The sequence below is a fragment of the Equus caballus genome, chromosome 16, assembly GCF_041296265.1.
Source record: "Equus caballus isolate H_3958 breed thoroughbred chromosome 16, TB-T2T, whole genome shotgun sequence".
Lineage (NCBI taxonomy): Eukaryota > Metazoa > Chordata > Mammalia > Perissodactyla > Equidae > Equus > Equus caballus.
Genome location: NC_091699.1, coordinates 28,597,685 through 28,606,256, shown reverse-complemented (window position 1 = coordinate 28,606,256; position 8,572 = coordinate 28,597,685). Strand labels below are relative to the sequence as shown.

Sequence of the window (8,572 nt, the reverse complement as noted above, 5' to 3'; positions counted from 1 at the left end):
AACACTGAGATTTTCTCCTAATTCATTAATGAAAACTGAACATTAGATTTATTGGCAGCATTGAGATTTCTGAAGAAGTATTGAAAAGTTGCATGACTCAAAATTTCAAAGAAGGGTAAAAACCTTAGAATTCAACTGGGGCAAAATACACATTTTCCAGTTGAAGTTCAAATATGGAAGGTTAATCTTCCAGTTATCTATTGCTGTGTAGAAAACTACCCAATTTGTAGCTTAAGATAGACCTTTTATTTTGCTTTCGATTTTTTGCGTCAGGAATTTGGGAGGGACGTGGCCAGGCAGTTTGAATCTGACCCTCAGGCCATGAGCTGGGCCTATGCAGTGGGAGGATTCTCTTCCAAGATGGCCTTTTCAATCATATGTCTGGTGCCAATAATGCTCCTTGGCCTCTCTTTCTCTCCACATCCTCCTCGGCACCATGTGGCTCGGCTACTCAGAGAGAGCATAGTGGTCTTGCCATAATTACTTTTTTATGGCAGCCGACTTTCAAGAGGTGGGAACTGGAAGCCACTAGCCCAGTTAAGGGCTATGAGTATGATTGGCACAGGGTCACTTCCGCTGTATAACTCTGGTCAATGCACTCCCGGGGCCTGCCTGGATTCAAAGGGATGCAGAAATAGACTCCACCACCTGATGGGGCATTGCAAGCTCTCGTTGCAAAAAGAACATCTGGGAGGAGGGACGTCGCAGAAGCCATCTTTGGAAAATTTGCCACATGTAACTCACTTAGGATTAGGCCAAGGAAAGTTCTTCTAGAGAATGCATGTCTAGGTAGAGAGTCATATTCTGTGAATACTTTAGGAACAGGTGCATTTATTGGTCACGAAAATGTTGGTGGTAGAATTTTATCATGCATTCTTAATAAGCTCTGCGTTTACCGAATGTTTGCTCTGTTTCTTTGTAATTTTCTTGGCATTTTTGAGAAAAGCGAGCACAGTTTCACGTGTTCTCCTTGTCCCGCGCCCCTTCTCGAAGAGTGAGTCTCCACATGGTATGTGCCTGTGGCTAACTGCATGGCCTTGGAAGGTTCACGTGGACTCACGGGTCAGTTTTAAATTTATATATCCTCTGACGTTCCTTGGGTTTAAAAAAATTCATACACATGTCTTTGCTCCTCCGTGGTATTTCCTCTTTTCCAATAATACTTTAAAATCCAATTTCATTGCTCCGTTAGATGTGGTTCTTGCATTTTTATTTCTGCTTTCTCATTCACTCTTTTCCAGTTGGTGCTATCATATCAGTGACACTAACTAGTGGTTTCATTACACTAGCGCATAAAAGAATTGCATTTCCTCTGCATTTATAAATGTCGTATCCACATTGGGGCTGTGCATAGATTTCACTGAAATGCCCTGAACTTGTTAGTTCATCCACAAATAGCTCCCCTCTATATTTATGGTAATACTTTATGCTAAACAACAATTTCATACTTAAGACTGTCCCTGTTGGTTTGTCTGTTTTAAATGTCATCTGCTCATATTTATAAATGTGGAATGAGCTTACTTAAATTGGATTTCTTGGGTCCAAGACACTTCTGATTTTCCTAATGACCAAATAACCAAAAAGCAGAACAGATTAAGAAGAAAAAAGAAATCTCAGGCATACACAATTTCCAAGCAGTCAGGGTTTGTTTAAAGCTGCTTTGTTCGGCAGGAATGGTTAATAAAAGAAACATTTCCCCAAAGAATTGTTGTGGTCTTTAATTAAACTCCTTTCCTATAGGTTTGTAATATAGTGTTGGACAATATTTGGTCAGTTTCTCTGCCTAGCCTTCTTAGTCACAGGCTGGACTTTATTGCATCCTAGGTCCTAAGGGAACATTAGGAGTGGAGAGAGGCAGCCAGAATCAAATGAAAAGTTAATTGTGTTTAAGCTATGTTGGAAACCAGCCTCCAGTGCACCTCGGCTGAGAGCCGAGCTCAACACGCAGGTGCCCTGGCTGTCAGGCTGGGACCACGGCTGTGAGTTTGCCTGACCCAGAGAAAGTGCGGCACCATAAAGACTGCTGACTGTGGAAGAGGCCAATCCAGGGCCTCACCTTTCAGCAGTCATGGGCTCTGGGACAATGGACAACGAGGCGATTCATTGTGCTGCTGGGGCTGGAAGCTGGGGCTTCGTCCGAGAAGGGAGTGTGACTGTCAACAGTTCTTCCCTACAGTTCATTAACCCTCAGAACTGTCGCGTGGAAAGGCTGTGATGAGTTGCTCTAAATGATCTGGAAGCTACGTCGTGCTGGAGTTGGTGAAGAAGCATTTCGCCTGGCTTTCTTCCTGCCCCTGAGTTGAGAATCACTGTATTGGAGCAGACGCACGCATGGTGTGCCAAGCGTGTCTACAGTGGGCTGTCCTTTAAGGGCAACACTCTCTCTCCTTGTTGTCTGTACCTGGGGCGGATCAGTCATCTCCCCCACCCTCGGCACACCCCTGGACACGCATCATGGGGAAGGGGAACTCAGAGCTCTTTCGGGGCATTGTGAACATTCTATTTCTTCATCTGGATGGTGGTGCCATACCTGTTCATTTTATAATAATTTATTCAACAGTTCACATGTTTTGCTTATGTGAGTGTATGAATTAAAACCTGAAACCATAATATTTGACCATTTTTAACCTATAAAAATGGCAGTTCTGTAAGGGTCAGTATAATATATTTTACACAAGGAAATTATAAAATGAAACAGTGTAAACACTACCAAATAGACCACTAATCATGAGATGTATATAGGTGAAAAAGAGGCATTTCTATAATCTAGGTGTTGGTGGTAATTATAGTAACTATTCCACTAAATAACGGTCCTTATGTTCTTCTGCTTTGAGAGACAGTGCAGTATGATGGTGGGTGCTTGGCCTCCATGGCCAGATACGCATGAATTTGATCCTCTGCTCTAGCATGGATCAGCTGGTTGGCCTTGGGGAAAGCTCTGGGCCCCAGTTTTTCCATCTGAAAATGGTAATAGTAACTATTTATTGCCAAGGGTTGCTGGGCAGATGACATTGGGTAATACCTGCTTGTCAGATGTGTCTCCCATCACATCCCTTTGGAATTTGATGCTCTAGATGCTTTGGACTTCTTTGGACTTAGGGTATCCTGGGCTCCCTTCTGCCACTAATTCTCTGTGTATACTATTTTCTACTCTCCAGAATGTTCTTCTCCCTTGCCTTTGCCCATGTGGGTCCTCTTCATGCTTGAGATCTCAACTCACCTCTTGTTTTCTTAGCTGCCCTTGACATCTCTGAGTAGGTCATAATTTTGACTCTTACACTCTCATGGAACCCTGTAACTTCTCTTTGTAATACTGATGCCAGCTGTGACTTCGAAGTAAGCTATGGGATGGTTTGATCCATCTGTCACCCTCCTTTGACTGTGAGCTCCATATGGGCATGAAATGAGGTGTTTTTGCTCATCGTTGCTCTCTGGTGGACTTGGGGCATAGTTCCTGTTCCAGAAATATTTAACAAATAAGAGGGATTACATTATAGCAGTTCTTATATTTTAAGGCTTTAGTGAGAGTTCCTTTAATTCTGATAAAATAATGAAATGAAATAATGAAACCATGTAAATAAGCAGTGTAGGTATGTTTGCATAAGAGTAATTGAGAAACACATCAGCTTTCAAAAATTCACTCTGGGGGCTGGCCCCGTGGCTGAGTGGTTAAGTTTGCGCGCTCCGCTTCGGTGGCCCAGGGTTTTGCAGGTTCAGATCCTGGGCGCGGACATGGTACCGCTCATGAGGCCACGCTGAGGTGGTGTCCCACATAGCACAAACAGAGGCACTCACGACTAGAATATACAACTATGCACTGGGGGGCTTTGGGGAGAAGCAGAAGGAAAAATAAAAAAAGAAGATTGGCAAGAGTTGTTAGCTTAGGTGCCAATCTTTAAAAAAAAAAAATCCCTCTGAGTATTTTATGCAAGTAGTGGGTAGGCAGTAAAATGCAAGGTTTATGAGCAAAGATTTTGTCAGAAGTCCAAGTTCAAGCTCAGTTCATCACCTGTCTGCTCTGTGATCTTGGAAAAGTTACTTTTTCTGAAACTTAGTTTCTACATTTGGATATTAAAAATAGCACCTGAATACTATGGGTTGAATTATATCCCTTCAAAATCCACATATGGAAGTTCTAACCCCCAAGTACCTCAGAATGTGACCTTATTTGGAGGTCGAGTCGTTAAAGGGGTAATTGAGTTAAAGTGAGGTCATTAGAGTGGGCCCTAATCCAGTATGACTAGTGTCCTTATAAAAGGGGAAATTTGCACACCGAAATACACCCAGAGGGAAGATGATTGTAGAGATACAGAGAGAAAAAGTCATCTACAAACCAGGGAGAGAGGCCTGGAACAGATCCTTCCCCCATGGCCCTCGGAAGGAACCAACCCTGTTGACCCCTTGATCTTGGACTTGTAGCCTTCAGAACTGTGAGATGATAAATATGTGTTGTTTAAGCCACCCAGTTTGTATACTTTTTCAGTAGCCCTAGCAAACTAATACATTGAATTAGCTCAATATACAATGATGCTATGTATTCAACAATCCAAAAATCTGAGTGACTTACAGCAGAAAACACTTATTTTTCTTGATCATGGGCCTGTAGGTTGGCTGTAGTTTACCCAGACTCTACACCGATTGGGTTCAGATCTACTCCTGTGCCTTTGCTATTCTGGGACTGGCGTGTCCTTCTCATGGAAGAATGAAGAAGAAGAACCGATGCAAGCCCATTGAAAGCCTCTCCTGGTTTCTTGCCTGGTAGCATTCCATTGGCCAAAGCAAGTCACCTGGCCAAGCCTACTTCAAATAGGCAGGAATGTATGCTTTATCTACTGTAGCGGGAGGCATTAAAAGTAACATGGAAAAGACAAAGAGTGACAATAATCCAACTGAACACAATACCTACACATCACAGTGTTGTCTTCAATAAATAAGATTTTGCAAGTAAATCTCTTAGCACAGCACCTGGCACATTGTTGGAGCTCTATAGATGGTTGTTGCTGTTACTGTTGTTGTTTTATCCTTGAACAAATTCTAGCATTCATCTTTAATTGCAAGTCTATATGGACATTTTCCTTCCAAACAAGTAAAATTAACTGAGTAAATTGCATTAATATTTGGTTAAGTAAAAGTCTCTGTAGGCGGCATTCTCACAGCTGTGATTAATTCTTTTAAATTCTTTTAAATTGCATGTCTTCTTCAGTGGGTTGGAACTGAGATATGATTTCAAGCTTATGTTTCTCATTAGGACATTGAGGCCACAATTAGACTTCTTTTTTTTTTCTTCTTTGAAAAATCAAAGACTCTTAAAATGGATTGTTGTGAATGGACACATAAATATGTTTTAATCGATAGTTGAATTCTCCAAAGCACCATAGAGACAAAGTGTTAAATGTTCTGATTAAATTTGTGATTGGTTAAGCTAGAAATCCATACAGTTGCATGTCACACAATATTTAATAAATGGCATGTAGAGTATCTTAATTGTACCCATTTATCACTTCCCTCTGTTTCTAGGTGCATAAAGTTATCAAAATCTGGAAACTCGAACATTTTTATTTCCACTTGCTTGGTTGGGCTTTGTTCTCTGTCTTTCTTGCTGTACTGGGTCTGGTTTTGAGTTAAATATTTTTGACACAACCTTCATGATTCATTTACATTTAAATAGTAACAGGAAATCTCTTTGCCAAGAAGGCTATTGGAATCAAATTTTACACCAGATCTTTTTTTTAAAAAGATGTTATTATCGATTATTTTGTACATCAAAGTACGTTTTTGCTTTCCTTTTTGTTAATCTAAATATTATGGGCAAGATCTACTCCTGTGCCTTTGCTATTCTGGGACTGGCGTGTCCTTCTCATGGAAGAATGAAGAAGAAGAACCGATGCAAGCCCATTGAAAGCCTCTCCTGGTTTCTTGCCTGGTAGCATTCCATTGGCCAAAGCAAGTCACCTGGCCAAGCCTACTTCAAATAGGCAGGAATGTATGCTTTATCTGTATTCATTTCTCATTTTAGGTGCTTATTATTTCTTCTGATGCCCATAATTTACACCAGTTGCTTTAATGGTAAAAATTAGAAATGGACTTCTGAGATGTTCATTGCCTTTGCCATTGAAATTTTATAAAGGGAGTTTGAAGTATAACGCATGCCCTTGAATTGGTTGTTACACGATGAATGAGATCTACACATAGAATAGGGAGTACGCAATTCTAGGAAAGGTGAGGAAATCAAATAGATTCCTAATCAGCAAATCGAGGTGTGATTTATAAACATCCAAATGATGAAAAGATTCAATGGGACTTGAAGCGAGTTGAAGATGGTCAAGAGTAAATCTCTCTAGTTGGGAAAACAAGCATCCTCAATAGAGGATCAGAGAACAAGAATTCCCAGGCATCCAAATGGATTTTGCCTACCACACTACCTCATATCCCCAGGAATTCTTTTAAGAAGGTATTAGAATCACGGGACGGCTTCCAAGCTTGTAAACCGATGTCAGCGGCATCAGCTAAGTTAGACATTGTTATTCTAGGTGTCTGTAGGAGGAAGAACAAACTCATTGTGTGCTAAGATCTTGTCATGATTCTCCCTGAATTGGATAGAAAAAGGCTTGGTATAGCCTTGTTTAACAATAACCTCAGTTTTAGTGAGTGCTTATTCGGTTCTAGGCATTGAGAGTCTTACATATATCAGTTCATTTTATCCCCTCCAAAGGGCTTTTGAGGTAGGTCATACTATTCCCATTTTCAGAAGATGAGACTGAGGCCTAGGGAGGGTGGGCAGCATGCCACTTGGTGGAGCTGGGAGTAAAATCTTGGCAGCCAACCTAGAGTGCCCACAGTCTTGATTACTATGCTTGTCTTCAAGATCTCTTGTCTGTCCTTCCTTCAGCTCTCTCCCTCTTTCTCTCAGGTGTTTATGCCGACGCCCTCTATGCTGTGCTCTGTTCTAGGCGCTGGGCATGAGATATGTCCACAGCAGAAAAGACGCCTGTCTTCAAGGAACTGATAGTCTGCTTGGGGAAAAAGTTAGCAAGTAAGCAAATAAACATATAATTGTAGGTTGTGCTTTAAAAATAAAGCTGAGTAAGGGGCTAGAGAGCTGGCGGGAGATGTGCTGTCTTAGAGATGTTGATGTTTGAGAGACTTCCAACAAAGAATATCAAGATGTTGAAAAATTCATTGACTCGCTTGCTGGAAAGCCAGTAGGCATGCTCTACTGGTGTGGTTAAGACCGGGATCTGGAGTGTCCAGGAGCCTCTTTGTCAGTCTTTTACCATACTGACCGCAGCTGTAGGAAGGATCAGCCAGTAGGCGGCATGTCTAATGATCTCAGGACGAAACCTGGGACTTGTTTGTTTCATTGTGATTTGCTCCACCTCCCATCTTTATCTCCCCTTTGAAAGTTGGGGCTTGGGGCTGGCCCCGTGGCCGAGTGGTTAAGTTCGCGCGCTCCGCTGCAGGCGGCCCAGTGTTTCGTCGGTTCGAATCCTGGGCGCGGACATGGCACTGCTCGTCAGACCACGCTGAGGCGGCGTCCCACATGCCACAGCTAGAGGAACCCACAACGAAGAATACACAACTATATGTACCGGGGGGCTTTGGGGAGAAAAAGGAAAAAATAAAATCTTAAAAAAAAAAAAAAAAGAAAAAGAAAGTTGGGGCTAGAAGAAGCAATCACTTGTTTTCTCCTTAATTGGGAAGGCACTGTACCTGAAATGTTCCCTCTATAATACAGGCCCAATGAGGGGGAGTTGCCATTTAGGAAAATTAGACAGAGGATTTAAAAAAATTCATAGAGTAAAGGTTAGAAACTTAATATCAGAGTATAAACATTGAAAAATATAAGATAAAATAGCCCTTAATCACCTGCTTATTACTTCTTTCCTCATTTAACCAGTAGACTAAAGTCAAGGACTGTTGGTGTGTTAGGATGGAGGATAAATTAGGAGAGGAACTCGCAATAGGCTTCATCTCCAGTGCCTACTCTGATCCTTGTTAGAGGCTTTGTGGAGTGCAGTGTTGAGAAGGACTCTGAGGTCATAGTTGGGCTTGGTGGTAAGATGCCATGCCAACTGGTGTTCCGTGCTGGGAGCCCAGGTCGGAGGAGTGGCTCTGTTTTTGTAGAGCAGTGCTGGAACCTGGTTGTAGACACCCCTCCACTCTGATTTCTCTGGGTTGACTGAGGTCAGGAAACACAGCGAGGAAGTCTAGCTGATGAACTTTAATTAAGGCTAACTTCCTTCCTTCCTCCCAGTCTTCTTTTCATGTTTCCTTTTCCTCCTTGTTCTTCTCTTCCCCTTCCTGCTTGCCATCCCCTTCCTCCTTCTCAGCCAAATAGTACAATGCGACAGAGTTTATAGTCATGAAGAGCACAGGTTCTAGGGTAGCACTCCTTGACTACCAAGGCTGCTTCTATCTCATCCTCTCTGTGTGACCTTGTACCAGGCACTTCAGCTCTCTGAGCTTCAGCTTCCTTGTCTGCCATTGGGGAGAATAACACCTCCTCCCTCATGCCCTCACTTTTGGTCTCTAGTAATATTACTTTGAGGGCTCTTTCTCAATATGTGACACA

The 8,572-nt window shown here is 42.2% G+C and overlaps 1 long non-coding RNA gene across 2 annotated transcripts; it reads right to left on the bottom strand.

Moving 5' to 3' along the window:
- Positions 1–223: 223 nt before the first annotated feature.
- On the bottom strand, positions 224–8,021 carry LOC138918206 (uncharacterized). 2 transcript variants are annotated; one of them, XR_011427237.1, is made up of 2 exons: positions 7,867–8,015; positions 224–3,454 (listed from the first exon to the last, which is right to left on the bottom strand). It is a non-coding gene; the product is annotated as an uncharacterized lncRNA (long non-coding RNA). The 2 variants fall into 2 exon arrangements; XR_011427236.1 differs by lacking the exon at positions 224–3,454 and adding an exon at positions 4,521–7,010 and having other exon boundaries at positions 7,867–8,021.
- Positions 8,022–8,572: the final 551 nt, after the last annotated feature.